The following is a 27,755-nucleotide window of genomic DNA, read 5'->3' on the forward strand; positions in this document are numbered from 1 at the left end:
AGTCTTGTCATCCCCATGAGTCTGAAGCCTTGGGGGTCTTGGCACGACCATGCTCATGTCATGAACGCTCATTCTTCTACTGGTACACTTGCTCCCTCACACACACACTAGATACTCTTCCCTAATTCCGTCGTGGAGTAGTTCTTCCACACACTTCTTTCCCAAACGTCTTTATCAACTTTTCAACCAATTCCAAGGCCTTGACCTTCTCCCTACACCATTTTCTGTAGCCCATGGCTTGGTGTAAAGTCACACATTTGGCCATTTTTCTCTCTAAGGCCAATTCATGACCAAGTACATGTTCCACAGTTCTGCCCACTGTGAAGATTCCCCATCACCACCATCCTCAGGGATATCTAGAAAGGTCCTATAATGCAAGAGTTGTCCACTTTCAAGTAGTGTTTGCTGGTATCAGGAACTGCTCTTGCCTCCAGCAGTGATGTCACCTGGTCGTCTGCATATCTGTTGCCATGACAACGGCCATAATTCCCAGCATACATTGGTGAAGCTCCCACTTTCACCTGGGAGCAGTTGCATCACAGTTCAAATAAAAGGTAGGCCCTTTCTGTCCCCTTCCTCTTTCTCGTCTCTTTTTCTCTCTTCTCTTTCTCTTCTCCCTCTCTTGTCCCCACCCCATCTTGTCTCCACCATCCCAATAAACCTCCTCCACATGGGATCATGTTGGCCTGGTATGGTTTGTCCGGACATGAGCCGAAATCTCTATCCCAACAGTGTTTGTATAATATGTAGAACCATTATAATCCAAGGCCTATCTAGAGTCTTTTCTCCCTTTGTCAGTGGACCATAGATATACACTGAGGGCCAAAGGCATTGTAGCAGGAGTAGGAGCCATAGGAATCTGGACCATTTCTTCGCTAATCTATTTGATCTTTCAGGACCTGCTTGGACCCAATTATGCAAACACCACTTCCGAGTGATGATGGATTGCTGCTGAGCACACCCAACTTTGTAGCCCGGTGGTGATAGCACAGCTAGTTCTGGTCCAAGGCCAGGCATTCAGTATTTTGTAGGACTCAGTAGTAGGTCAAGATCTGACCCTCAAAGGAAGAATGGCTCTCTGCAATGATAGCAAAGTGTTACTCAAAAATCCCAAGGGTCTTCCCAATGGCTCGCCCATGGAAGCCTGCTGGAGACTCCAAACACCATCTCTGTCTCACACACCTCAGGTCTTACTGAGTCTGCTGTGTCAACGGGCCTGGGGGACAAAGAAGCCTGCACAGTAGCCTGGACCTGCTGTAGAGTCTTCTCTTCCATTCTGGGCTCACCCAAACCAACAGCTTTTCCAGTCACAAAGTCTTTATAACACCTGAGAGAAGAATGTGTTGCCTCAAAATCCAAACAGGTACAAGGGGTGTTGTGCTTTTTATTTCTTGGGTAGGAGGGGTCAGGTACAACAAGTTATCCTTTTTTATAAGAGATACCTTGACATTCGAGTTTCTTGAATTCTATTTGAACTTATTTCCTATCATCTGACAGATGATTGCTTTACCAACAATTCCAGGATAGATGTGACTCTTATTCACTTGATCCAATCATCATCATGTTCCAGTGCAGCCGACTAGTGTAGTGTTTTATGAGGGGATAAATGATCAAGGTCCTGTGGAATAGTGTGATTGACATCTGAGTAGAATAACAAATGCATTTTGCTGATCTCCCTAGATGAAAACAACTGCTTCAGGTGTGCTATGTGGGCAAGCACAGAGAGCAAAGACACTTGCTAGATTACCAACTGCATACAGGTCCTACATACAGGAGACATTATTAATCTGCTCAAGCAGAGAAATAACATCTGGTAAGTGGTGCAATTGGAGTCACTACTTGACTAAGCTAATGGCAGACCATCTGGCTTCTGCAAAGGCCGAAGAGAGCTAGCTAGACGGTTAAAAACTACCACTTAGGTTTCCTTTAAGGTCTGTGTGATAGTACTTAGCTCAGCAACCTCTCTGGAGATGCAATTTTTGTTTTGATTTTCTCAGACAGAAGAATCCCTGATGCTTTTCCTCAACAGCCTTGTGGTGGTTTGCATATGCTTGGCCCAGGGAGTGGCACTATTAGAAGGTGTGGCCTTGTTGGAGGAAGTGTGTCACTGTTGGGTGTGGGCTTGGAGACCCTCTTCCTAGCCGCCTGAGGATGCTCAGTCCATTCCTGGCTTCCTTCAGATGAAGATGTAGAACTCAGCTCCTCCTGCACCATGCCTGCCTGGAGGCTGCCATGTTCCCACCTTGGTGATAATGAACTGAATCTCTGAACCTGTAAGCCAGCCCCAATTCAATGTTGTCCTTTATAAAATTTATATTGGTCATGGTGTCTGTTCACAGCCATAAGACCCTAACTAAGACAAGCCTCCACTTCACAAGCCATAAAGAAGCACTGTGGGACTCGGCCAGCTGTGAGAGTATTTATTGCAGTTGTGCATCTTGGGAAATAACCATTAAGAATAGGGACCCAGTAGATCCATTGTGAGTCGACTGTGGCTAAAACCCCCATGAACATCTGACCTCTAGCAGCCCCCAGCTTCAACTGGAGGACAGTGGTGCTGTTTGTGACCTCCCTGAATCAACATGTGTTCAGAGCTGGTGTTCAGCAGGCTAGGAAAGGTTGGGTCTCAGTTCTTCTTTCCTTTTTCTCAGTGTGGCTTTATCCTGAAAAGAAAAAATAGGGCTGTGGGTCCTTGAGGAGAATGGGAGAAAGTTTAACTGTGTAACTATTTGGTAGTGCACCAGCAACCCTCCTCGAGGCAACCTGGCCTCCTTTCTATTCAAGGGGTGGTGAGTTTATAAACTGGCTCAAGACTGGAGGTTGACTGAGGGTCATGGTTCAAGAAAGATACCTGTTCTCTAGAAAGAAATCAATTTCTCTGCTTATACAGATCAAGAAGTCATTTAGTAGGCTTCCTACCTATTTACCTCCGAGAAGACCATGATTAATCAGCCAAGGCCATTGGTCTACTTGAATGAGACTGTGGGGATCACTGCTTTGCCGCCACTGCTCAGCACGTTACTCTTGTTCAACTTGTCTTTGCCACCCGCCACACTTTGAGTTAAATTCAGATTCTGTCTTGGGGGGAACTCGAACTTCACTAAGCCAATTTCACTTCATTGTTAGACCTTTCAAAGAAGGTTTGCTGCTCACAACAACCGGTTTAATGTCACAGCGTTAGATTATCCTTGATATCGCAACAGAAGGAAAATTTTAAACTTAGAGAGTTTGATTCCAGAACCTCATGGAGTGGTGATGCTCTTGTTCAGTTCTGCCTTCCTAGGCTCAATATACAAGTCAAGTAATACGGTGGCTTGATCATGGCTTGTCTCCTCTGACAGTTGAAATCTGATACCACTGGGACTTGTTGGGTCATAGGACCTAGTGGGCTATGGGGCTGCAGCCCTTGAGACTAGGCTGCTGCTTTTCACACAGGAATAGATTAGATACTACAGCAGTTCAGCACTCCCTCCTTTTTATCTTCCACGTGTACCGTTGGTTCTGGTTTTCACCAGGGGCTGGAGAAGCTGAGCGGATGTTTGTGCTGTGCTTCTGGACTCCCCAAACTGTGACCACAGTAAACTTCTTTCTTTTATAAGTTATCCAGTTATTCTTTTATAGCAAAGAGAAACAGACTAAGGCATTCTTTAAAGGAAACAATTCTTTGATTTTCTTGAGTAAATAGTTTTTAAAGTATGTTCAGGTTTTCTCAGTACCAGTCGACCTATTTATTTTTCTCTCTAATTCATCATTATCAGTGTCTGCTCTGAGCCTGGGTCTAAACTTCTCCTCTCATAAAAGGTGGGTTTTTTCTTTTATTATTAGTGGTGTGTGTGCATGCTGTGTAAGTACAGATGTGAACGTGCCAGGGCACTTGAGTAGAGGTCAAAGGCAGTTTTTAGGAGTTGGCTGTGAGTCTGGGAACAGAACTCAGATTGTTAGGTTTCCATAGCAAGTGCTTTTACCTGCCCAGCCATCTGACCAGCCCCAAAGACTAACTACCTTTCTGTCTGTCTATCTGCCCATCTGTCTCTCCATCCATCCATCTATCCACTGTCTGTCTACCCATCTGTCTGTCTCTCTGTCTGCCCATCCGTCTGTCTGTCTGCCCATCCGTTTGCTTGTCTCTCTATGTATTTGAGTGGTTCTCACTATGTGCCCCTGGCTGTCCTGGAACTCATATGAAGGCCAGGCTGGGATTCAATTCACAGAGATCTGCCTGCTTCAGTCACCCAAGTGCTGGGACTAAAGGTGTGCACTAGCACACCTGGCATGGTCTTATTTTTAAACAGAGAATTTTGCATCCTTGAGTCAGATAGATACTATCTTTATTTTGGAAGTGAATTTACGGTTCATATTTGAATCATTAAATAGCTACAAGCAAGCCTCCTGGGTTCAAACTTATATGGACTTATACTTAAAGGGAATGTCTGTTTTGATGTGCTTCTGAAGACATTTTAGAATAGTCTGAAATTTTAGGTCCTACAGATATGTGACTGTGTAGGTCATACTGCTAAGATCAAAATTGCTTAATCTTTGATATGACTGTTTTTATCCATATTTCAGAGATTTGTGGGTCAATGTATATACAAAAAACAAGCAAACCAAACAGTCAACATCCCAGGCTACCTCTCAACAACACACAGCGGAAGTTGCTATTTTAGGGGTATATTGTGGGTTCTTGTCACTGACGGCAGAGATCACTGATGGCATGGACTAAGAAGAAAGTAGTCTGGACGGGGTGCATTTACTGATAGAGTCATTTCTAGCAAGCATGAAGTCCTGGGTGCGAGCCGCAGCACTTCATGAACCAGACGTGTAGCACGTGCTTGTAATTCCGGCACTTGGGAGGTAAAGGCAGGGGAATTAAAAAATTCAAGGCTATCCTCAGCTACGCAGTGAGTTAAAGGCCAGCCTGGGCTACAGGAGACTTTGTCTCAGAAAAAAAAAAAAAGAATAAACCCAAGAGATACGAGATACCTTTTCCCCTGAATCAGTGCATTCCACTCCCCCCCCCTTCCTCCATCTGCCCTCCCTATTGGCTCCCACCTGCAATCCACTTCCTCTTATTTCTTCCTGACTAGTGTAGTGAGCTTACATGCCACATGAGGCTGAGGAGATACAGCAGAACTGGACTCAGGCTGCCACAAGTCTGCTTTGGCTGGACAGTGAGGCAGCCATCAGAACAGCAGTCTCCCATGACCTTCACACGACCTTCAGGGCTCCCTTGGTGTTTCTCACACACCTCTTCTCTTTCCTTTCTTAAATGTGCCTCTTTGGAAAGTCAAGAAGAGGCAACTGACCCACTTTTATCCAGCGTTGACCAATGAGAAGTGGTGTGTACCTTCTCTGTGGTGTTTTAATTTTAATGCAGCACAACTCCATGTGATGGGGGGGAGGTTGGAGGCCAGGTAGAAGAGGGAAACTGAAAACTAGGGTGCTGAACTCACCCCACCTTAGGATACTGTTTGGAGCAATTGCATCCCTGTGAACTCCTTCCAAGTGGGCCACGTCTTGTGAGGGCCAGAGTCTATACTCTTCCAATCGTGGAGACTCCAACCTCTGACTCAGGTGATTTCTGCAGGGCAGCAAGGCTGGCTTCAGGCTTCTTTTCCTGGTTGTTTGTCTTCCCTTCCTAGGAGTCTCATTTGTGGCTGGTGGATAAGTTAGTCTCAACATTGTGGGTCTTGGGTAGTTATGTCTGCCTTTTTAAATGAAAAGCCAGCTGGAGACTATGGTGGACCAATAGTCTAGGAACAGACAGCATTCTCCAGTATTTCTGCAGTCAGTTTGCTGGTGAGGACTCCTGGAGCAAACTATCAGGAAAACGGTGGTGTTCGGGTCATTTGTTTGTGTGTTTTTATTCTTGGAATGGTTTTCTTGAGAAGCTGAGGCTATGTACGATGTAAGGAGACTCAGAAGGGTCAGTCTTACAGAGCTGGATTTGTTCCTGGAGCTCAGGAAGGGTCTTTTGGGAAACAGAGGAAGGCAGTGGACAGTGAAAGTGGGCAAAGAAGATGGTGGAATTTTGGAATTGATTGGGGGGTTTGGGGTGTGGGGATGAACAAATTGAGGAAGACGACTTAAGCTTAGACACCCACTTAAGCAGGGGTTTCAGGTAAGACCTGGACTTCCTGTGAAGAAAGGAGCAGCATCCTGAGGTGACTTAGGGCTTCAGGAATGAGGATGGAGTTACACCATCTGCCCATAATAAAAGAGGCTGTGTGATTCGCCCTCTAAATCTACAAAAGAAAGGCATGTGTGTGTTAAAATATGGAGAGCAGGAGTTGTTGCTTTTAATAGCAGATTCAAAATGACCAAATCAAAGCCCTGGGCACCATCTAGGGTCATCTAAATTGAAGTCTCTGAATGGAAGGCAGGATCCTTGGCACTGGGGGCAGAAGGTGGAATCTGACAGCATCAGTAACAACTACAAGCTGTGACACAGCAGAGAAACAGTCAGGTGGGGTGAGCAGAGAAAGAACCAACACTTCACTGACCTTCATGTCCTTGTGAAGCAAGGGCCTCGCTGTGGGTGGGCAGGACACACAGCTGGGCCTCTTCTCCAGGCACTGGGGTGGCAAGCCAGCCCCACCTTCAGGACCAGACACTGAGAGTCTACACGAAGACCTGTTTGGATGGAGCAGCAGTTTTTAACCCTGGAAAAACTACCATGAATATTTCTTAGGAATCTGTGTCATCCTATTAGTCTGAGAGGCACCTGTTATATAAGCTACTTTATTTTCTGCCATTTAATGTGAATTGTCAATTCAGAATCCTACTCCTGTGACTATATGAAAATGTCCAACAGAGTCTGTTACTTAGAGCATTGTCCCTTAGGGTTAAAAGTTATTATGTAATTAAACTACACATCCACATTTGCAATTCCCTCACCTTCCGTCAGTGAGAAAAGCTCACTTGGTTCAAGAAAGATGCATAGCTCTTACCAGTTCCCTGTAAAGTGTCAGTGCTTTAACAAGAGGAGACATCGTAAATGGGACCTCATGGGCCAAGGAGAGGAAAAGCAGAAGGAGGAGCCAGTTTGGAGGGAAGATAATTAAGTTTTGTCTTAGACATGGTAAGGAAAAGCTGATGATGGAAGAACCTAGCAGACCACAGGAGAGGTTGGATTGGAGTTAATAATGGGGGTTTTCTGCTTAACAATGGTCACTGGAGCCATGAGGTCACCTACATGGATGTAAGTGAGAGAAGACAGACTGACTGACACAGAGGACAGTGAAGACTGCCACGGTTGAAAAGGAGCAAACTTAGAAAAAGAATATTGAGGAGAAGTGTGGAGCAGGAGAGAACTCACTTCAGTGTCATCACAGAACTGGAGAAGTGGCCCACGGTGTCACAAGACCCTCAGGCTGGCAAAAATTCTCAGAATATCTTACAAGGGAACCATTTTAATTAAGGCTCTGAGACTGGAAGGCTGTGTGTGTGTGTGTGTGTGTGTGTGTGTGTGTGTGTGTGTGTGTGTGTGCGTGTTGCTTTTGTAGTTTCCAAAGCTCTTCTTAAACAGTCTCTTATTTCATCCTCACAAGAAACTTCCAAAAGTGGGTTCCAGAATTTCCATCTCAAAGATGAGGATATGAAATTTTTGTAAGGGTCCATGATTCACTGAAGAGTGATACCCTGGACTCAAATTGTATGTAAAAGCAAAGAGTAATTTATTCTGCAGAAGTCCAGCTGAAGGACCCTAGTTCTTACTGAAGCATAAGAGTTATTAGGAGGCTTGGCCTGGTAGAAAGTAGGTAGGTTATGAGGACCCTAAGAGCTTTTGCCAGCTTTACACCCACTGCCTCAGGTCAAGATTAGGCCAAGTACCAGCTTCCTGCCTTGGGTCAAGTCTAGGTCACGTTCTATTCTCCAACCACAGTTCTCAGGAAGAACAGGGACATTCTTGAAAATCCAAAGAATGTATTGACATAGTCACCTGACCCTCTGGTCCCAGATAAAGTTTGATTGCATGTCATATGCTTGCTAGCCAATAGATTCAAAAGTCAATATGCTTAGCCAATAAGTTTAAACTGTAACCTTGCTGATGCAACCTGTACCCCTAAAAAGTATAAAAACTGCTTGTTACAGCCATTTGGTGTCACCTTCCAGCTACGAGTGGCTGATCGAAGGTCAACCCCAACACGCTGGAAAATAAACCTCTTACATTTGCATCGAACTCCATTCTTGTGTCTCACTTGGGGGGTTTCCCAGTAGTTAAGACTCACTTCAAGCCTTACACAGCATGTTGGGGTCTCCTATTATCAAGATGGAGATGACCAAGTGAGCTCACAGGCCTGATATAAAGCTCATTAAGGGAATTTCGGGGTAGGTAGCTTTTCTTTAATCTTTTGGCTTTATCTCTAGGGACGTTCTAGAAGCACTACTAGGACATAGGGGGTTGGAAACTGTTGCTGGGCAAGTCTGGAAACTATTTCTGACCCTTGCCTCAGGCCATGTGGGGAGCAGCTTCTGATGGCAGGGTGGTATTTGTCTAACTGCTTGAAACCTGGGTTTTTTGTTTTTGTTTTTGTTTTTTCAGTAACTGACTTGCCTGGACTTGCCCAGTTCTTGGAAACAGAGATTTGGGACTAGTCTCCTGAACTGCCAATTTGAAGCCTAGCCTGTCTCATTTTAAAGTTGTAACTTGCCTGATCTCGTGAGATCAAGGTGTTAATCCCACCAAACAAGGGTAAAGACTATTACCTAAATTATTTGGTCAAATTTTCTGTCAAACAGGGCTGTCTCCCCAAAGTGGTGTTTGAGAAAATTGCATCGACTATAGGAGACAGTGGGGTTTATAACCCAAAAGACTGCATAACTAAAGACTGCATGACTAGGGGGTCTCAAGGGTTGGGAAATTTCCAGAGGAAATTTGGTTATATAGGAACTTGGTTGAACCCCTCCAAATGATTTGGCAGAATATCTTATCATCAGGGTGGAAATTAGGGTATCAAGTGTGGAACATGTTAAATTCCAGAAAATTAGTCAAGACCTGGTCAAATTCAAGTTTTACAGAAAACAGGAATGAACTAATTTTGACCTTGTAATAAGATGGCTTACAATCTTAAGATGCAGTCAGGCTGGTCCATCAATGGCTCTAATCTTGTCTTGTCCTCTGCATTTAGAGATTTAACATTAAATCTACATGACATTAGAAGCAATGCCCTTAAGGGATGCTTCTGCTTTGGGCCAAAGTTGGATGGAAAAATGATTACTTCTTAGAGATAACAACTCTGTGCCTCTTTCAGCAAGGAGGATGGCGGATCATGTGACTTGGAAGCATGCAACAGAGAGAATTCACTCTCTCTTACGGTAGAGTAGCCAGAGCAGGTGTCCCGGCAATGTCAGCCTCAGGAGGTTCATGACAGTTCACCGAGTGGTAACTGGGTACCAGGGACAGACTGCTATCTATCTAGGAGATGACAGAAAGTGAAGGTAAGCATTATCACATAGATATGTACAATCTGTCACAAATGGAAAATTGTCCCAAGGAAACCACAATTTAGATATTGTAGCCCTGATGACATCATGGCAAGTATAATTGCCTTCTATGTAAATATTGTTTCGGGCAGTGATTAGCATATATTTTTTATTCTGAATGGGTAAATATGAGTCAAACAAAATGAACAATTGAATCAGTGAATGGTAATGGTTAAGAATTTCCTGGGATCAAGTAGTGTCCATGGAGAATTAATAAAAAAGCATAGGATATGTCTTGGGGGAGGTGTTAGTGGTAAAGACTGTGGTGATTTGATGGAGAATGGCCCTCCCAGGCTCATAGATTTGGATGCTTAGTCACCGGGAAGTGGCACTATTAGGAGATGCAGCCATGTCGGAGGAAGTGTGTCACCAGGCGTGAGCTTTGGAGTTTCAAAAACCCATGCCAAACCCAGAGTCACTCTCTTTTCCTGTTGTCTGTAGATCAAATATAAAGCTTTCAGCTGCCTTTCTCTTCCTGCTGCTGCTTGTGGGTTCAAATGTAGATCCTATCACTAAATTATCCCCATCAGGATCATGGATTAACCTTTGACTCTGTTAGCAAGTCCCAAATAATGCTTTCTTTTATAAGAGTTTGCCATGGTCATGGTGTCTACTCAGCAATAGAACAGACTAAGACAGGGATTGAAGTGGGATTCAAGGAGAGTAGTGTCTAGGGATCTGGGTGGGTGTCACTAGGGTTTGGGGAGCACAGAGTATGGGCATATATGTTAGGAAGGCATCCAAAAGTCTGCAAGGTGGAGCCAAGGCTTGAGATCAGGAGGAGAGCTAGGGAAGGCATCAGTCACCAGCTGGCTGCTACCTTGTCCTTTCAGATCTTTGAAATTGGATCACAGATGTTCACCAGGATGAGACTGAATGACATTCTAATTCAGAAATATCTCCAAGCCCATTATCCTGGCTCTGCTATGGGGTCTTAAGGAACTTCTCTGCTCTAACAGCCTTCAAAAATGTTTCCAAAGGATGCGAGTGACATGAAAAGATTTGTTGTAAGGGAATGTTAGATTAAGCACTATCAATTTTTCTGGGGAAAATGGAACTTTGATAATTAGTCAGGAACAGAACACGGTTTTAAATGTTAGTCAAGCAAGACTTTGTAGTTTAATTTGGGGGGGAGGTGGTTGGGGAGAGGAGAAAGCAAAGAAATGTCACTCTTTTTGTAAAGCATGAGTATACACTTTTGCATCCTGCCTGACAGGTATCTGTCATCTTTTATTTTGTAAAGGCAAATCAACATTCACAAAATCTCCCCTAACTTTAATATAAACTTCTGTTTCTCCCATCAGATTAATTTAGTGGTTAAGAACACTTGGGGCCCCTCTAGAGGACTGGAGTTCCATTCCCAGAACCTATGTCGGGTGATTTACAACCACCTGTAAATTCAGTTCCAGGGGATCTGCCACCGACTTCTGGTTTCAGTCACAAACACAAACCATATTCTTTTGTGTCAATTTTTTTTTCCTGGGGAAATACAACACTCACAACTATTCACACCAGATAGAGAACCCACAACAAACCAAAGTACAGATACTACCGAAGTCCAACTTGGTGACTGATGAGTTTTACTGGGGTTACTTACAGGAGTATGGGTGAAGAATTACAGGAGCAGAAATGACTCAGAGACAGTTACATCACCAAAGCCCACCCCAGCATGAGCGACAGCTCGCGAAGCTGGGAACCTGGGAGCACTGCACAGACCACAGGCAGCTCAATGGGCTGGAGTGTCTTTGCCAGGTGACTCAGCCTAGTCCTCTCCCAGGCAACTGGTCTGGTCTCAGCATCTTCTTTGCAGGTGTGCTTGTATGCTCACCTGCATACTCAGCTCTCGTTTCTTACTTTGACAGGGAGAGGTCTAGTGGATCTGGTCAGTCACAGGGACTTCCTGAAGGTATTTTGAGTTGTTTACTGTGATGGTTTGCATATGCTTGGCCCACAGAGTGACATTATTAAAAGGTATGGTCTTGTTGGAGGAAGTGTGTCACTGTCGGGGTGGGCTTGGAGATTCTCCTCCTAGCTGCCTGGGGATGCTCAGTCTGTTCCTGGCTTCCTTTGAGTGAAGATGTAGAACTCGGCTCCTCCTGCACCAGGCCTGCCTGGCTAGGCCTGACCATGCTTTTGTTTGGAAGAATGTGGATTTTGGAACTTTAGATTTGGAAAGCAGTGGAATGCTTTAAATGGGGTTTAATGGGCTATCTTGGTAGGAATGCAGAAAGAAGTCTTTGTTATTGAAAGTAATTTGAACTGTTCAGACCTGGTCCATGATGGTTCCGTGAAGAATTTCAGTATGTGGCCTAAAGACTGCTTTTGTGGTATTTTGGTCAAGAATGTGGCTGCTTTTTGCCCTTGTCTGAAGAGTCTGCCTGAGGCTAAGGTGAAAAGACTTAGATTAATTGCTTTGAAAAAGGAAGTCTTAAAACAGCCTAGTGTAAATTCTGTTGTGTGGTTACTAAAATTCACTCTTATGAAGAGCATTTTAATGAAAAAAGGGAAGTTAAGAAAGGAAAAATACAAAATACATGGTTCAAGTATTAAAGGGACACCCAGAACTGAAATGGAGCTGAACCCTGTGTTCAAGGATATTAAATTAAATTAAGGGAGTAATGACCTTGGGGCAAGATCCCACCCAGATAAATTAGCTCCAGGCAACTAAGAACACACCTTTTATCCCAAGAGACAGGCATTCAGATTTCTAAATTCGAGGTTAATGTACAGAGCAAGATCTAGGACCCCCAAGCTTTTAGGCAGTGAAGGAGCTAATGACAATGTAATAGAACAAGGGGGCCATGTTCCAGCTCCTGCAAGCAGCAGAACTCAGCAGCTTCAGCCATGTGTCTCTGGCTTTATATTTAAGAGAAGAAGGAGACAATTGGTGCTGGTTAGCTGGGGCTAAGAAAGAGATCAGCATCACTGAGGTGAAATCTTCTGGAAAGTGTATTTTGAGAGCTGTGTTCCAGAGATGCCAAGGTTGTACCTCATGCTGTGGCTGGACTTGGTAGTGTATAAGAGTCACCCAGGTGGTACTGGTTTTGAAGGCATGAAGGGGTCATGAAGAGCAGCTGAGGCTGGGCATTGTGAGAGGCCATGGAAGGCCATTGGTGAAGGTGCAGCCTCAGTTGCAGTTGATGGCCTAGGACTGAACGGGTCAAGCAAAGGAGTTGAGGCTTGGCACCATGAAAAGAGCCTAGGAGAGGCTATTGGTGAAGCCTAAATGCAACGGAAGACCCCAGTGTACTGGAGACGCCAGTACCATGGGATGATCACCAAGAACAACATTAACAGTGTAGTGTGGATCAACCTGCAGCTAAACTGCTACAGAGGGCAGAGCTGGAGAAGTGAAGCCAGCCCTTTGGAGGATCATGTGTGGATCCCAGACATTGAAACAAACTGTAACATTGAAGCTGCCTTGGAGCCCCAAAGATGTTAAAGATGCCAGAGCCATGTGCTATCTGCTGAGGAAAGCTGCTAACAGGGAGTGGAACAAGAAGGAGAAAGAAGTTTGTTGTAGACAACAAAGAGGAAAAAGGAGTTAAAGATCTGAAGACTGCTTTGACAACAGACATGGAGATGGCCGAGTTTGAAGTTTGCCCAGCTGGTTGCCTGTCTTAATTCAGGAATTACAGTTAAGTGATTAGATAGACCTCAGAAGAGACTTTGAACTTTGGACTTTTAACATTGTTGATACTGCTATAGAGTATGGGGACTTTGAAAGTTGGACTAAATGTATTTTTTATTATACTATGTTTAGATATGGCCTCCATAGGCTCATGTGTTGGAACAAGCCTATGAAGGCCAGGGAGTGGAATGTGTTGGTTTGCATATGCTTGGCCCAGGGAGTGGCACTATTAGAAGGTGTGGCCTAGGTGCAGGAAGCATGTCACTGTGTGGGTGGGCTTGGAGATCCTCCTCCTAGCTGCCCGGGGATGCTCAGTCTGTTCCTGGCTTCTTTTGGGTGAAGATAAATAGAACTCAGCTCCTCCTGCACCATGCCTGTTTGGATGCTGTCATGCTCCCGCCTTGATGATAATGGACTGAACCTCTGAACCTGTAAGCCAGCCCCAATTAAATGTTGTCCCTTATAAAACTTACATTGGTCTTGGTGTCTATTCACAGCAATAAGACCCTAATTAAGACATTTACCTTCTTGTTTAAAGAGCTTCTGTGCAGAATGAAATGTTTCAATCTCAGAGGAAACTGTTACACAATGCATATTCCCAGATACATGCACAAAAACATAAATTTAAAAACCAGTTGGAAAATTAACAAAAGATAAAAGTCTTAACATCATGGGAAATTACTCATACATCCAATCGCATGCTGAAGATACTTAGATTCCATCTTAACATCAAATTGATTTATACCGCACAAAGGTATTTATGTGGTGGGTAATATCTTGTCTTCTTTGTGTTTCTTTAACAGTAAGGAAGACCTATTGGATTTGAGTAAGAAGATATTTTAATTTATGCTGGATGTCTCTGTATTACAACCACTCATAGTCTAGAAAGTCAAGCCCTCACTGTAGACTCTCACTCTTTTTTAAATGTGTGTGTGTGTGTGTGTGTGTGTGTGTGTGTGTGTGTGTATGTTCTTAGGTACATGTATGTAGAGGGTGTATTCACTTCCTTTGAGACAGGGCCTCCCATTGGCCTAGAGTTCACCAGACAGGTTAGACTTGAACCATAAGGATCCCTTGTCTCTGCCTCCCCTGTGCAGAGGTAATAAGTGTACACCACCAAGCCTGGACTTTCTGTGTGCATCAGAATCCAGCAAGACAAGTACTTTACAACTGAGACACCCCCGTTCCATCTTCTTGATTAATTCTTTAGTTACACTAAAGTATGCAGATGTATATTGAGGGTAGAACTTATCAAGTTCCTTTTGTACCATAGTTGTTTGTCTGAAGTGCTGAGTTCTGTCCTGAGTTTTCACGTATTTGGGCTCTAGTGATGACTCCACCCACCCATGGAAGCCATGTGATCTAATAAATAGTTACTGAGATGGGATCTGGGGTTTGATCGAGTTCAGATCCCATTTCTGCCCCAGACTATTTTGTGAGTCCAGGCAAACCACACTTTATCTGTGGAGCTTCACAGGAGCATCTCTGAGCCCTAGCCACCGACCGCCTGAGTGACACCCTCACTGCCACACTCCATTAAAACAACCAGCCCCAGCGGAGAACCACTAACCTAAATAAACTGGTATTTCCCCAAGATCCTCATGGAGTGAGGCACAGGCATGTGTGAAGCACACTGCCGCTGGTGTCGGGCACTTACCTGTGTCGCTCTATCTTGATGAGCTAAAGTACTTAGATGTGTGTGACCGCTGGGGTTGAAACCATGAGAAACTGGCACCAATTCTCAAAGCTCTGAAGAATGGGGCAGGGTGGTGGTGGTACTAAAGCAAGGTTAGGAAACATCTTTTCATTTCGTGCTTTTCTTTACTATTTGAACTTTCACAATTTGCCTATGTTCATTATGCACTATGCACTATGCACTATGCACGAGCATTATGTTCGAAAGCCTAGAAAGTAGTTAACTTTGTTTAACCTGACAGCTCTGAGCCTACATAGTTTCATCACCTTCTGAAGACGGTACTATGGAAAACACTGTTTACTTTCTCTTAGCCACTTTTGGTGGCTCAGTGATTTTATTGGAGTCTGAGACAGCTCTAGGGAATTTCAGGATTGACCACCCAAATAACGTCAGCAGAACCACTCTTCACATGCACCAAAAGGTCCAAAGTTTATTAATCTTGCCTCTTCTTGCCCAAGTTCTGCTGCTGGAAATACAGTTACTCTTTCCAAGCACTTCTAGCTGTCCTGATCTTTTCCCTTCCCGTGTCCTATAAACCTGGATTCCAACTATTTTTGTGATGATGTTCCAGCATTTGCTGGTGCCCTCCTCTACTCCTTTCAGTGTAAGTCAGAGATTGGTCATTTTTATACTATAATAACCATTTGCGGGAATCATTTAGTGCTACTCTAATACAAATGCTGTGCCCAAAATTGCTAAAGGCACACGTTACTTAGTGCTACCTCATAAAGAAGATAATCATGGGCTTGGTGTGGCACAAGTCTTTCATCTGGGGAGGCAGAGGCAGGCAGGTCTCTGTGAATTCAAGCCCAGCCTGGTCTACATGGTGAGTTCCAGGCCAGCCAGTGCTACACAGTGTGCACACATACATCTCACTATGTTTCACGGTCTCACAAAAACTAGGCAAGCAACAACAAAGGACAATGCTAATGTCTCCATCGTACTGCTGGGAAAGCTGAGCCCCAGAGAGCCAAGTCTGCAAGCGTGGGTCTGTGATTCTAGCCTGTGCCTTTTCTCTGCTATGTGCTGTTCCCTTACTCTATTCTTTTCAGGTCTTCTGTTTCTTCACCAGCCTTTTTTCCCTGCTATTTTAAACACCCAAAGGGACATCTATCTTCCTGTGTCAGAAGTGATCAGTGGTTAACAAAAAGTGCTATGGACATGCCCCTTAACAAAGCTTTGTTGTGGAGATTTGAGTCTGATCTCTTCTACTACATTTTTGGAACAGATTTGCCAGAAAGCTCGGCCTGGTTGCAGCCTGCTATTTTAATCTCAGCTGAAGAGCTACAACTGCTGAAATGATTAAATTAAAATGCAATTCAGTCTTGAGAAAGTTACATGTCTAAAGGAATAAAACATACAATTTCTCATATGCGGCTTCTCAATATTCCAGCCATTTGAGAGCCATTAGGGCGTCTTTGTTCCTAGGAATGAGAAGGATTTATTCATGTCTGCATTAACTCATCTCAGCTGCATATTCACTGCCCACCCCCAAATTTGTGTAAGTTTTTAAGAGCCTGAGATACAAATGCCTTTTGTTGGAGAACGGAAGACGCCAAGTGAGCCTAGCGCTTCTCGTCTCCTCATCCAGTTACTCAGGGCACAGCTCTCTGGGCACTTCTTCAAAGCCTCGGGCAGCAATGAGTAGCCCCGCTACTGGACAGGCGGCATTTCTGGCTTTTAAGATCCTTGAAGCAACCAGTTAAGAAGCAGTGATGACTAGTTCAATTGTTTTTACCGTGCTTGTTTTGACTGCTGTATCAGGTCATTCCTTCAGCAGTTTTAGTTATTCTAGTCATCCCCCACCCCCACGTCCCATCCCCGTTTTCCCAACACCCTCCACCCCTGCTTAAAAATTGCATAAGTCACTGGTTTCCAAAGAATCTAGAGGGTAGAGGTCAACAAGATGACTCAGCCAGTAAAGGCTCGTCCAGCCAACCTGAGCTCACAATCCCTGAGCCCTTGTGGCAGAAGGAGAAAATTTACTACGAGGAGTTCTTGAACTTCAACATGCATGTGCTGCTACCCCTAAATAATCGAGTCTTTGGTTGTTAGCTTATTCTGTTCTAAGTAACTCGTGGGGGAAGCTGGTCCCAAGCAGCTTCTTGCAATGAAGGAGCTTCATGGTCACGTACATTTGGAAGTGAGTTCTGTATCGACTCTTGGGTGGTTAGTGTTAGCATGGGGCAGCAAGAGCTTCTGGGAGGTCAGGGTAGAGAAACATTTAATGTGTTTAGTCTAGGTTTTTGTTTTGCTTTGTTTTGTTTTAGAACTAAAGAGCAGCAATCCACCAGCACCCCCCTTTCATTTCTTCTCAAGTAAAAAGAAATGGTGCCCTCAGAACAAGCCCAGAGGTATGTTTTCTGGGCGATTCTAAATCCAGTCAAGCAAGTTAACAGTGAAGATTAATAATCATGGTCATTTTCCTCCTCCTTAACCCCCTTCTCTCTCCCTCCCTCCTCTCTCCCTCCCTCCTCTCTCCCCTCCCTGACTCTCCCCTTCCCGCTCGTTCCAGAATGACTTCAGAGTTCTCCAACACACAACTCCAACTTACCCACTGGCAGACCAAACCCTAGGACCATTCACCCTCTAGGCTTAACTAGTTCTATGGATCTATAGCTTTGGTCAAAGTTTCCTGCTTCCTCTTCTGCCTAAATAATAGGATTTTGTTTGTTTGTTTACTTTGTTTTGCTCTTGTTTTCCTGTGCTGGAACATGCTAGGCAAGTTCTTACCATTGAGCTACATCACAGCTGCCTCTTAGCTCAGAAGACTTACCAGAGCCAGTGAGTTGATGCTGACATGTCTTACGGTCTCTCTTTGTTCAGGTGTGCTGTGCTGGTTAGTTTGTGTCAAATTGACACAAGCTAGAGTTTCCCAAAAAGAGTTCCTTCAATTGAGGAACTGCATCCAGACTGGCCTGTGGCTATGTCTGTGGGGCATTTTTTAAATTAATGGTTGATGTGAAGGGCCCAGTCCACTGTGGGCACTTCTAGCTCTAGGCTGGTGGTCTTGGGTTCTACAAAAAAGCAGGCTGAGCAAACCATGAGGAGCAAGCCAGAAGGCAACACCCCTCCATGGCCTCTGCAACAGCTCCTGCCTCCAGGTTCCTGCCTGACTTCCATTTTGAGTTCCTGTCTTGAGTTCATCAGTGAAGTACTGTTACCTGAAACTGTGAGATGAAATAAACCAAGTCCTCCTCAAGTGAACCCAGAACACAGACTTGCACTCACACACTGTGTTTCCCGAGACTCTGCACAGTGACCCTGAATGCTCCTCTGACCTCTCTGTTTTTGATGACCTTGACAGTTTTAAGGGGCACTGGTTAGAATCCCACCGGCACTGGCTCCTTCTTATCCACTTTGATTAACTACCGGGATGTTCTGTAGTTTGTCCATAGACTTATGACTGACTGCAGTTTCTTTGTTGAGGGTCTCAAGAATTCCCGGTTCTTCTTCAGCTAAACTTACACAAGAAATGTGCGGTGTGTGTGTGTGTGTGTGTGTGTGTGTGTGTGTGTGTGTGTGTGTTTGTGTGTATATGTGCATGTGTGCATGTGTGTGCACATGTGTGTATGTGTGTGTGTGCTAGTGTGCATATGTGTGCAGATGCATGTGCACATGTGTGCATGAGTATGAAGAGGGCAGGGGACAACTGTAAGAGCTATCCACTTATTTATTTTGAGGCAGAATATCTCACTGGCCTGAACCTTGCCGAGTAGGCTATACTGCCTGGTCAGGAAATCCTAGGTAATCTGTCTATCTGTATCTCCCCAGAGCTAGGAGACTACAAGTAGGCAGGATTTGTTTTCTTTTTTTTTCTTTCTTTTTTTCCGGAGCTGAGGACCGAACCCAGGGCCTTGCGCTTTCTAGGCAAGCGCTCTACCACTGAGCTAAATCCCCAACCCTTGTTTTGTTTTTTAATGCGATTCTAGGGATTGAACTGTTCTGGACCATGCCCCTGGTCCTTAACAAGATTTTGAATGCCCCCCCGCATTGGTTGTTTCCTAAGGAAAGCAGCTATCCTAATTCTTACTTTCTTTAATATATTGCCTTGCTATATTCCCCGGACTGGCCATGAACTTGAGAGTCTCCTGCTTTTGCCTCTGGGCTGATGGGATTAGTGGCCCTTACCACCACCTGCGCCCTGCTTCCTTAATCACCGTCTCCAGCCGGCCTTATCGATACTTGTTGCCTTTTTCCCAAAGGCTGTCCGCTTTCTTAAGGTCAACTGCAGAGAAAACGGGTGTGCATAAGTGTCTGTCAAACTTTTCCCTACCGAAGATATTTAACTTACTTGAAGCAAATTTGTGGTCATCCGTCCTGTTTGCCGCCTCCCCTCCCTGCTCTCCTTTAAGTATCTTTCTTTTTCCTTTGTCTCAGTCTGTCTTCCTTCTTCTCTTCCGCTGAAGTACGGAGAATGGAGAAAACCCTAAACTCCCCCAGAACATTTGTGCTTGCCTAACCCAAGAGTTTCTGACCTGACACTGTACTTGCTAATTGGATGAAGACAGGAAAGAGGCAGGGCTTAGCTGGATATGCACGAAGAGGAGTCTTATTTTCTCACAGTGGGGTTCACAATTTGTTTATTTGTTTGTTTTTGGTCAGATAGGAACTATCCTAGATTTTTCAGTTCATATGACCTTTTATTATTTGTTAAAAGATTTTATTCTGTTTTTATTTAGTGTGTGTAGGTCTGTTATGTATGTATTTACCCAAAGAGGTGAAAAGAAAGTGTCCAGTGTCTTGAACATGAGTTACAAGTGGCAGTGAGCTGCCGACCCGGGTGCTGGGGACAGAGTTCAGGTCCTCTGGAAGAGCAACAAGTGCTCTTAACTGCTGAGCTATCTGCTCAGGCTCAGTTCATGTAACCTTCATTGCAAGTACTGTTGCCGTTGTCTTGGGGAAGCAGGTGTTTATGACATGTAAATGAATGAGCCTAGCTTTGGGTCAATTAAATTTGATTTATGGGCTGGATACAGCTGAACATGCTTTTAATCCCAGCACTTGGTAGGCAGAGGTAGGCAGATCTCTATGAGTTCAAGGCCAGCCTAGTCTACACAGTGAATTCCAAGACAGCCAGAGATACATAGTGACTCCTGTTTCAAAACAAAACAAAGTCTGGGTAGCTAAGGAGCTGCTCTCCAGGCCGGGGTGCAGGAGCTTTGAGAGACAGACTGTGTGTGGTATTTGGGGCCTTGGTAAGCAGGAAGAGAAGGTATCCATGGCTGCCAGCCAGCAGAGCTCACAGGCATCCTGCTGTTCAAACACTTCCCATTTGACCACCTTGACCAAACATGCATTACAGGATGCCAGCCACTCCACTGGACACGTGTGATTTACTTTCTCCCTCAAAGGCTGTGAGAGTGATTGCCCTCTAGAAGAAATAGAGGAAGGTTTGCAGACAGTGTCAGAAACCAGGACTTGAACTCTGACCTGGAAGATATTCAGCCTCCATCCTTCTACACCACGCTGCCTTCTCTAGGAAAGACCACAAAGAATAAGGTGACCAGTGTTTCCGAACTTCACTCTGCAATACCAAACAGAGGAAAGCTTTTAAAATTCACCAGAAGCCATGAGGATCAGAAAACCTTCCAAGATTTGTTTATTTTTTTTTTATGTGAGTACACTGTAGCTGTCTTCAGATACACCAGAAGGCATCAGATCCCATTACAGATGGTTGTGAGCCACCATGTGGTTGCTGGGACTTGAACTCAGGACCTCTGGAAGAGCAGTCAGTGCTCTTAACCGCTGAGCCATCTCTCCAGCCCGCAGAAAACCTTCCAAGCTGCTGGTTTTCTTCATCTGCCAATTTTGAGAAAAGGGTTATTTGAGCTTGGCTTGTGGCTCAAGTGTTTACAATCTGCGTTACCTTAGGTGAGTCATGTAGCTCCCTGACACACACACACACACACACACACACACACACACACACACACACACCTGTCCTGCCGCAGAGTAAGGACTTGTGCACTTGTGCACCTGGTCAGCAGCACCACCAGCTTTGAGACAGGACGAGCCTCAGGTCACCTCAGTGCTGACAGATTTCCGGCAGTTAGCTATCAGTCTGTTTTCCCTTCATTCTATTAGCTCCTGTGCGTGGCTGCTGTGGGCCGAGAGTCATGGAAACACTTTGATAAACAGGAAGCTGACAGTATGGTCAAGAGTCAGGTATATATGCAAATAAGACATAAAGCATTACAAGAATAGGAAGGGTAGGAGCACGAAGGGAGGGGTGAGGTTTAGAAGTGAATGGAGAGCAGGCTTCAAAGGGGAAGAGTATTGTTTGGCTTCAGGTAGGTCAGTCATTCCCATAACTGATCACTTGTCAACATAGATCTTACCTCATGCAAGAGAAAAAGCAACATCGACAATGAAAGTTTTGTTCCTAAAAATATTTTTAATCTGTGTAAATGTTGGAAGGCAAAACAGGAAGCCCAATGAGAGTCAAGGCCAGCCAATTCCTTCCCAAGTCTCTTGTGCTTACTGCAGGAGTCTTGGGAGTTTCCTGCCAGGATGACCACCAGGGAGAGGAGCAGCCTGACCCAGAGTCATTTTCTCCCCAGGGCTTCCTTTTAAAAGAAGTTGATTTCATTTTGCACGATCTCTGTGGCCTTGGGGAACACCTCCCCCACAAGTAGCAATATTGAAGAATGATTCGATGTCATTCCAATGATTGACAATTGGAGAACGGCCTTCCAGATCACACAGGCTCGCCGTACATCACAGGTTACTGTGAGTTTTGGTTCCAGCATTTACTAGCAAGGTGACCTTGTTACTGGGAGAGATTAGTGACATGATTCCTGCACAGAAAGCACCATAGCATTTAGCTCAGGAAATAAAAACTGATTCCTGTTAGTTCTTTCCTGGATGTCTTTCCTGGTGCTGCTATATGGCTCTCCAGCCACTGCCTGGTGTGGTACGGCCTTAGGCTAAGTTCATAGCTATCTTTGTAAAATAGTTCAAAATTGGAGAGAATATTTTAAAGTATAATAAAATGTCTCAAAGTTAGGATGATCATATGGGTGATCATGTGGGAGCCTGATGGTAATGACACAGTGTGGAGTTAATTAGAGAAAGAGTAAATTGGAAGAACTACAGACACTCCTTCTAGTGTGTCGATGATAGGCATCACAGTGTGGGACAGCATGAAAATAAGGCTAGAGCAAAACAAAGCAAATATAACTTTTTATAGACTTGTATTTTTATAGCTTTCTTCCCACCCACTGTTTAGATTTTCTTGGACATCTGGTATACCTTGTCCTAACATGCTTTCATTCTTGATGGTGACCTTTGCCATCTAGAAATTCGAGCTAGCTGGATAGCAGCACTACTCCAGTGACACAATAGGTGCTCACTCATTACTTCACGCTTCACATGCCCCAGATCCTCGTTTCACTTTTTTTCAAAACATCTAGAAAATCTCTCTCTCCAAGACTCTCTTGTAGTCTACAAACGACCAATTGGGTCATCTTGAATACAAGATTGTTAGGCCAAGGAAAGGGGAATGGAAAAGAAACATTCTCCCCCACCCACCCACCCAAGAGCCCTTCATCTGAGCACCTTTCATGAGCTACATAGTAAGGCCACAGTATATAGCTCTGTCCCTGAAAATTAAGCAACTCCCAGAATGTGAGGGAGCATCAGCATGTAAAAAGAAAGCGACAAGACCCTTCTCTCTAGAGAGAAGGCAGGCCTTAGTCTTCCTAGCCCTACAGCACAGTGTGAGGGTGTTCTGTTGGTAAAAGTTTCATGAACCACATAGAACTTTTTTTGCTCTTGAGGTGAGCCAACAGACAGCCCTGGGAAGGTGACAGAAACCTTTAAGAGATGAGGACCTATGGGAGGGTTAAGTCATGTCCTGAGACTGAATTGTGAGGCTCTGGTCACACTATAAGGTGAACATCTTGTTCCTCCATGTACTCCTCCTATGGTGCACTCCCTATCCCAGGTCCCAATTGTGCCTTCCAAACTGTGCACCCAAATACATGTCTACTCTTCATAAGTTGATCTGTCACTGGCATTCATTGCAACACCAGGAGTCTGATTGGTGTAGCTAATGGAGGCAAAGTGTGGGGAACTAATACAAGTAGATTTGTTTGTAACATTAGAGGAGGATCACTACATTGGTCTCGAAATCAAATGTAGTCTGGCCTGACTGCCAACTAACTGTTGTCAGGAGGAGACAATTTGTTCTTTAGAACATAAATCCTCCCCCCCCGGGGAAGTGATGGTGAGAAGATCTGTAGGAAATGTTGTCTGAGGGGCCACTTCCCAAGTCCACATTTCCTGGGCATCATTTAAAATTTAAAATTGTAAGAGGAGCCAGACAGGGACATGATGGCACAGGCCTGAAATCCCAACACTTGGGAGGTAGAGAGAGGCAGAAGGGTTAACAGGTCAAGGCCAGTCTTGCTTCATAAGGCCCTGTCTCAAAACAAAACAAACAAACAAACAACTCCCCAAAGTCAGACAGAAAATGAGCTGATCCGATTTGGGAATGGTGATGGGGTTACTCTCTAAATTGGACAGCGCCCTAGATTTAACCACCAACATCAAGATAAACAAATAAGAACAGGGAACAGCAGGTCTTAATCTATATTGATTTCACTTTGAACAGTGACAGGCCCTGTGGGTGAAGTAGAAAAACAGATTTTAGTAAAAGACAATGTTGACAGTGTCAAGAAAGAGGCACCCAAAATTCATGTATGGCTCAAGAGGAGCTTGGAATGATTCCGTGAGTGTGACAGGAACCTAAGAAAGATGAGAGGTCAGGGGTGGGGCGAGGAATTGGAGGTGTGCACCGTACCTAGTGTGATGGTTTGCATATGCTTGGGCCAGGAAGTGGAATGTGTTGGTTTGCATATGGTTGGCCCAGGGAGTGGCACTATTAGAAGGTGCGGCCTTGTTGGAGGAAGTGTGTCACTGTGGAGTGGGCTTGGAGACTCTCCTCCTAGTTGCCTGGGGATGCTCAGTCTGTTCCTGGCTTCCTTCAGATGAAGATGTAGAACTCAGCTCCTCCTGCACCATGCCTGCCTGGATGCTGTCATGCTCCTGCCTTGATGATAATGGACTGAACCTCTGAACCTGTAAGTCAGCCCCAATTAAATGTTGTCCCTTATAAAACTTACATTGGTCATGGTGTCTGTTCACAGCAATAAGACTCTAAGACACCTAGCTGTGACGTCAGCCTTCTTGTTGGCAGAGTCCTGAGGTAGTGAAGAACTCTACGTACTAAGTATCGGGAAACACACATGTGGCCCTTTCTGTCTCCTTTTTAAAAGCCGCAGGTGTTCTATCATGGAGTACCCAGTCTGCACTTATATATTTCACAAGTGGAGCATGTGTCATGGTACATGGGACAAAGGACAATTGGCAGGAGTCAGGTCCTTCTTTCCACCTGTGGTCTGGTTGTCAGAGCAAGTGCCATTGTCTGCTAAGCCGTCCCTCTGACTCACGTCAGTGCCTTTCTTTATACCTTACACTGTGAATTATCTTAATACAAGGGCTCTGCCAGAGCAGACTGAATGCAGCACCAACCTACAGGGGTTTGCTTTGGCTCCCAGAAAAGGAGAAGGAAGGAGGAATCTCATGGGTGCAGGGTGGGGATGGGGGACACATTGTGGAGAAGATGGGTGAGAGAATACTTAGGAAGTATTCTACTACTGTGGATTAGTTTTTACTTCAAGTAGGAGAAAGCCTCCAAACAGACTTAAGCAAAACAGAATTATTTCTGTCTCCTGTGAAGGTTCAGTTAGGAAGTCTGGAGCTGGCTGTTCTACAGAATCCTCAAAGCCCAAGAGCTCAGGGCTCTGCCTGGGCAGTCCATATCTGTACCAGAAAGCAAGATTGAAAGAAATGAGAGGGCAGAGAATTCAACCAGGGTTCGGAGCATCCTCATCTCAACTTAGCAAAACAGCCACATCAGGCAAGGGCAGCTAGGAAATGAGGCATCTTGTATCCATATTCCCAACCAAGGATTCCGTCACTGACGGGGAAGGGAAGAACAGTAAGGAATTCCTGGTAAGGAACTGCCTGGCTTCCTTGGCTACCACCTCATCAAATCAAAAGAGGAAGGACAAAAAACTGTAATCATAGCGGCAGCTGCTTACTCTGGATCTTCACGAAAGAGAATTTTCAAGTCAAGTTTTCCTCCCTGGAGTCTTGTTTCTGTGCTAACTACCCTGGAAACAAAATAACCTCACAGATAGTGCTGGCTTCCCATCAAGTGGTCAAAGCTACCCATGCTGCTAAGAGGTGCCCAGGTCTTCATGACTCTTGCGACCCTTCCTCTGAGCTGCTCTGAAGTGGAAGATAAATTCCATTGTCATAATGTTGTTAAATACAGAGATCCTCAGCCTGAGAGCAATTTCCAGCCTCCATTATTTTTGTTCTGTGAGAAGCAGCCACAGTCCCTGGCTTCTCCACATTAGAGACGTTCCAGTAGTCTCCCTCCACTGGGTACCCTGCCCACCACAGCCTGAAGCATCTCAGGCCACTGTGCTTCACCTGTGGCTACTGTGTCCTGTGTGTGCACCCTTCATTTGTTAGAATGTTTGTTTGGGACCCTGGGGGCTTTCTGTGTGGTAGGCAGGACCCTACCACTGAGCTACATCTCCAACGAAGTGTTCTTCTTTAAAATAACTCCTTGATCTGGTCTCAAACTCTCATAGGCTGAGCTGCTGCCGTTGATTTCTGGCTAGTGGGGGGCAAGCTGAAGGGTTATTCTGTAGCCTCCTCTCTCCCTTTCTGCTCTCTGCCTTCTGTTCCCATCTCTGTGACTGGTCCATCCACCTAAGTGATACCACAGAGCTTTGTATGTAAACAGAGGCAGGTTTCCAACTGGAAGGTTAAGAACACCAGCTGCATCTACAGGCATTAAACTCTTATCGATAACGATGAACATGCACTCACTACTACTACGAGGATAAAAGAAGTGTGACCGAGCAGATAAGGACGTGGAGGAGGAGCTGGAGAGATGGCTCAGCAGTTAAGAGCACTTGCTACTCTTCCTGAGGTCCCGAGTTCAATTCCCAGCACCCTCACAGTGGCTCACAACCATCTGTGATGGAACTTGATTTCCTTCTCTGGTGTGCGTGAAAACAAAACAATCCTGTGCCTAAAATAAATAAATCTTTTTTTTAAAAAAGAGGGAGAGGGGAAGTTAGAAGTGCAAACAAACCATTGTCTCTTTCTTTACCTACTGAGGGATCTTGACCTCACTTGTATCAACTGCTTTTTAGGCTTCATTTATTTTACTGAACTTAATTATGTTTTGTTTGTTTGTGTTCTGAGGTGAGGTTTCTCTATGTAGTCCTGACCAGCCTGGTCTCACCATGTAGACCGGGCTGGCCTGGGACTCACAGAGATCCGCCTGCCTCTGCCTCCTGGGTGCTGGAGTTAAAGGCATGTGCCACCATGTCTGCCTAAATACTTTTAATTTCATTTTGTGTGTGTACAAGTGTACACGTGTGCACCTGTGTGTGTGCACCACAGGAGTGCCTTGGAGTAATGAAGATGTTTAATCCCCTGGAACTAGAGTTATAGGAGGTTGTGAACCACCATGTGGATTCACCCTGTGGATCCTAGGAACTGAATCTGGGTCCTCTACAAGAGTAGTAAGGACTCCTAATCACTGATCCATCTTTATAATAGATAACATAATTAATATAATATATGATATTATATATTGTAACCGACTTTCAGGTTTTACTAATCTAGAAAAGTCTCTGGAGTTTCATTACCACGCTGTCTGCGCAGCCGCCTCTTTCTGGAAGTCATTCTCTCGCTCATGCTTCCGCCATCTACTCGGTGGTACTGACTCCGCACTGACTTACAGCTCGCTAGCCTGGCGCTACTGAAGAGCAAGCACCCCTTTCCTCAGAGCCTCTGTTCCAGAGCAGTGGTCCTTGTTCATGACTGATCTGTTCTCTGGCACACTGGCTTGTAGGGTCATTGCTGTCACCTAAGAGACGCTGCGGACCAACATGGCTTCTCCTATCATGCCTGCAGTGTGGCGGCCCTGTGCTGTTCCGTGGAGACCTCAGGTCTTCCCACGAGCTGCCCCTGTCCTTCTTCACCGGTTTCACAGTTAAGATGGCGGGTGGTAATTACTACAGCAGATGCTAAGGCATCAAGTGTCAGCCCCATCTCCTCTGGTACATCATCCTCTTCACTGTAGTCCTCTCTGTCCTTTCTGCTGTCCCTCGGCTAGTGGGGGTGCTGACCGTATTTAGTGTCTCTTCTATTCTAGAGCTCAGCCGCAGGTGGCCATTTCCATCTGACCCAGTCGCTCCCCTATCCTCACCGTGCTCCCAGGATTGCTGAGCAATGGACCCACCTTGGATCTTGGGCAGATCATTTCTCATGACCCGGTCTTGTTCCTGCTTTTCTTGGCCACGCTCTGAGCAGAATTCATGGGAGAACCCTGATTCTGCCTGTCAACTCACTGCTCCTCCCCCACAGCCTTTTGTGAGGAAAAAGGTCCCCAGCTCAGGCTTTGGTTCCTCAGAACCTGAACTCATGCCTCACTGTTACCTCCTCTTCAATTCTCCTCAGTGCTCCCCAGTTTGCCTCACAATAACCTCTCTGATCCTCAGAAACTATAGGTGGGACAGAAACCATATAAAAAGACAGATGAATCCCTGGGGTTTGCTGGTCAGCTATCTCAGCTTGCTTGGTCAGTGAAAAAGATCCTGTCTCAAGAAAAAAATATGGATGGCACCTGATGAGAGACAATGGAGGTTGTCTTCTTGCACACACACACACACACACACACACACACACACACACACACACACACAGAGTCCAATCAAGCTTAGAGATGATGTTTCAAGAGTTGGGTCCTGGGTTTGGGGATTTAGCTCAGTGGTAGAGCGCTTGCCTAGCGAGCGCAAGGCCCTGGGTTCGGTCCCCAGCTCCGAAAAAAAAAAAAAAAAAAAAAAAAAA

General features: G+C 45.1%; 2 long non-coding RNA genes across 3 annotated transcripts; one reads left to right on the forward strand and one right to left on the reverse strand.

Moving 5' to 3' along the window:
- On the forward strand, positions 1-27,755 carry LOC102554030 (uncharacterized). 2 transcript variants are annotated; one of them, XR_010053753.1, is made up of 4 exons: positions 1-554; positions 1,188-1,363; positions 23,804-23,896; positions 24,556-27,755. It is a non-coding gene; the product is annotated as an uncharacterized LOC102554030 (long non-coding RNA). The 2 variants fall into 2 exon arrangements; XR_355596.5 differs by lacking the exons at positions 23,804-23,896; positions 24,556-27,755 and adding an exon at positions 1,681-19,357 and having other exon boundaries at positions 15-554.
- Positions 2,399-19,663, reverse strand: LOC134479893 (uncharacterized). Its single transcript, XR_010053754.1, has 3 exons — positions 19,105-19,663; positions 6,501-6,630; positions 2,399-2,663 (listed from the first exon to the last, which is right to left on the reverse strand). It is a non-coding gene; the product is annotated as an uncharacterized LOC134479893 (long non-coding RNA).

The sequence above is a fragment of the Rattus norvegicus genome, chromosome 7 (assembly GCF_036323735.1).
Source record: "Rattus norvegicus strain BN/NHsdMcwi chromosome 7, GRCr8, whole genome shotgun sequence".
In the NCBI taxonomy this organism is placed as follows: Eukaryota; Metazoa; Chordata; class Mammalia; order Rodentia; family Muridae; genus Rattus; species Rattus norvegicus.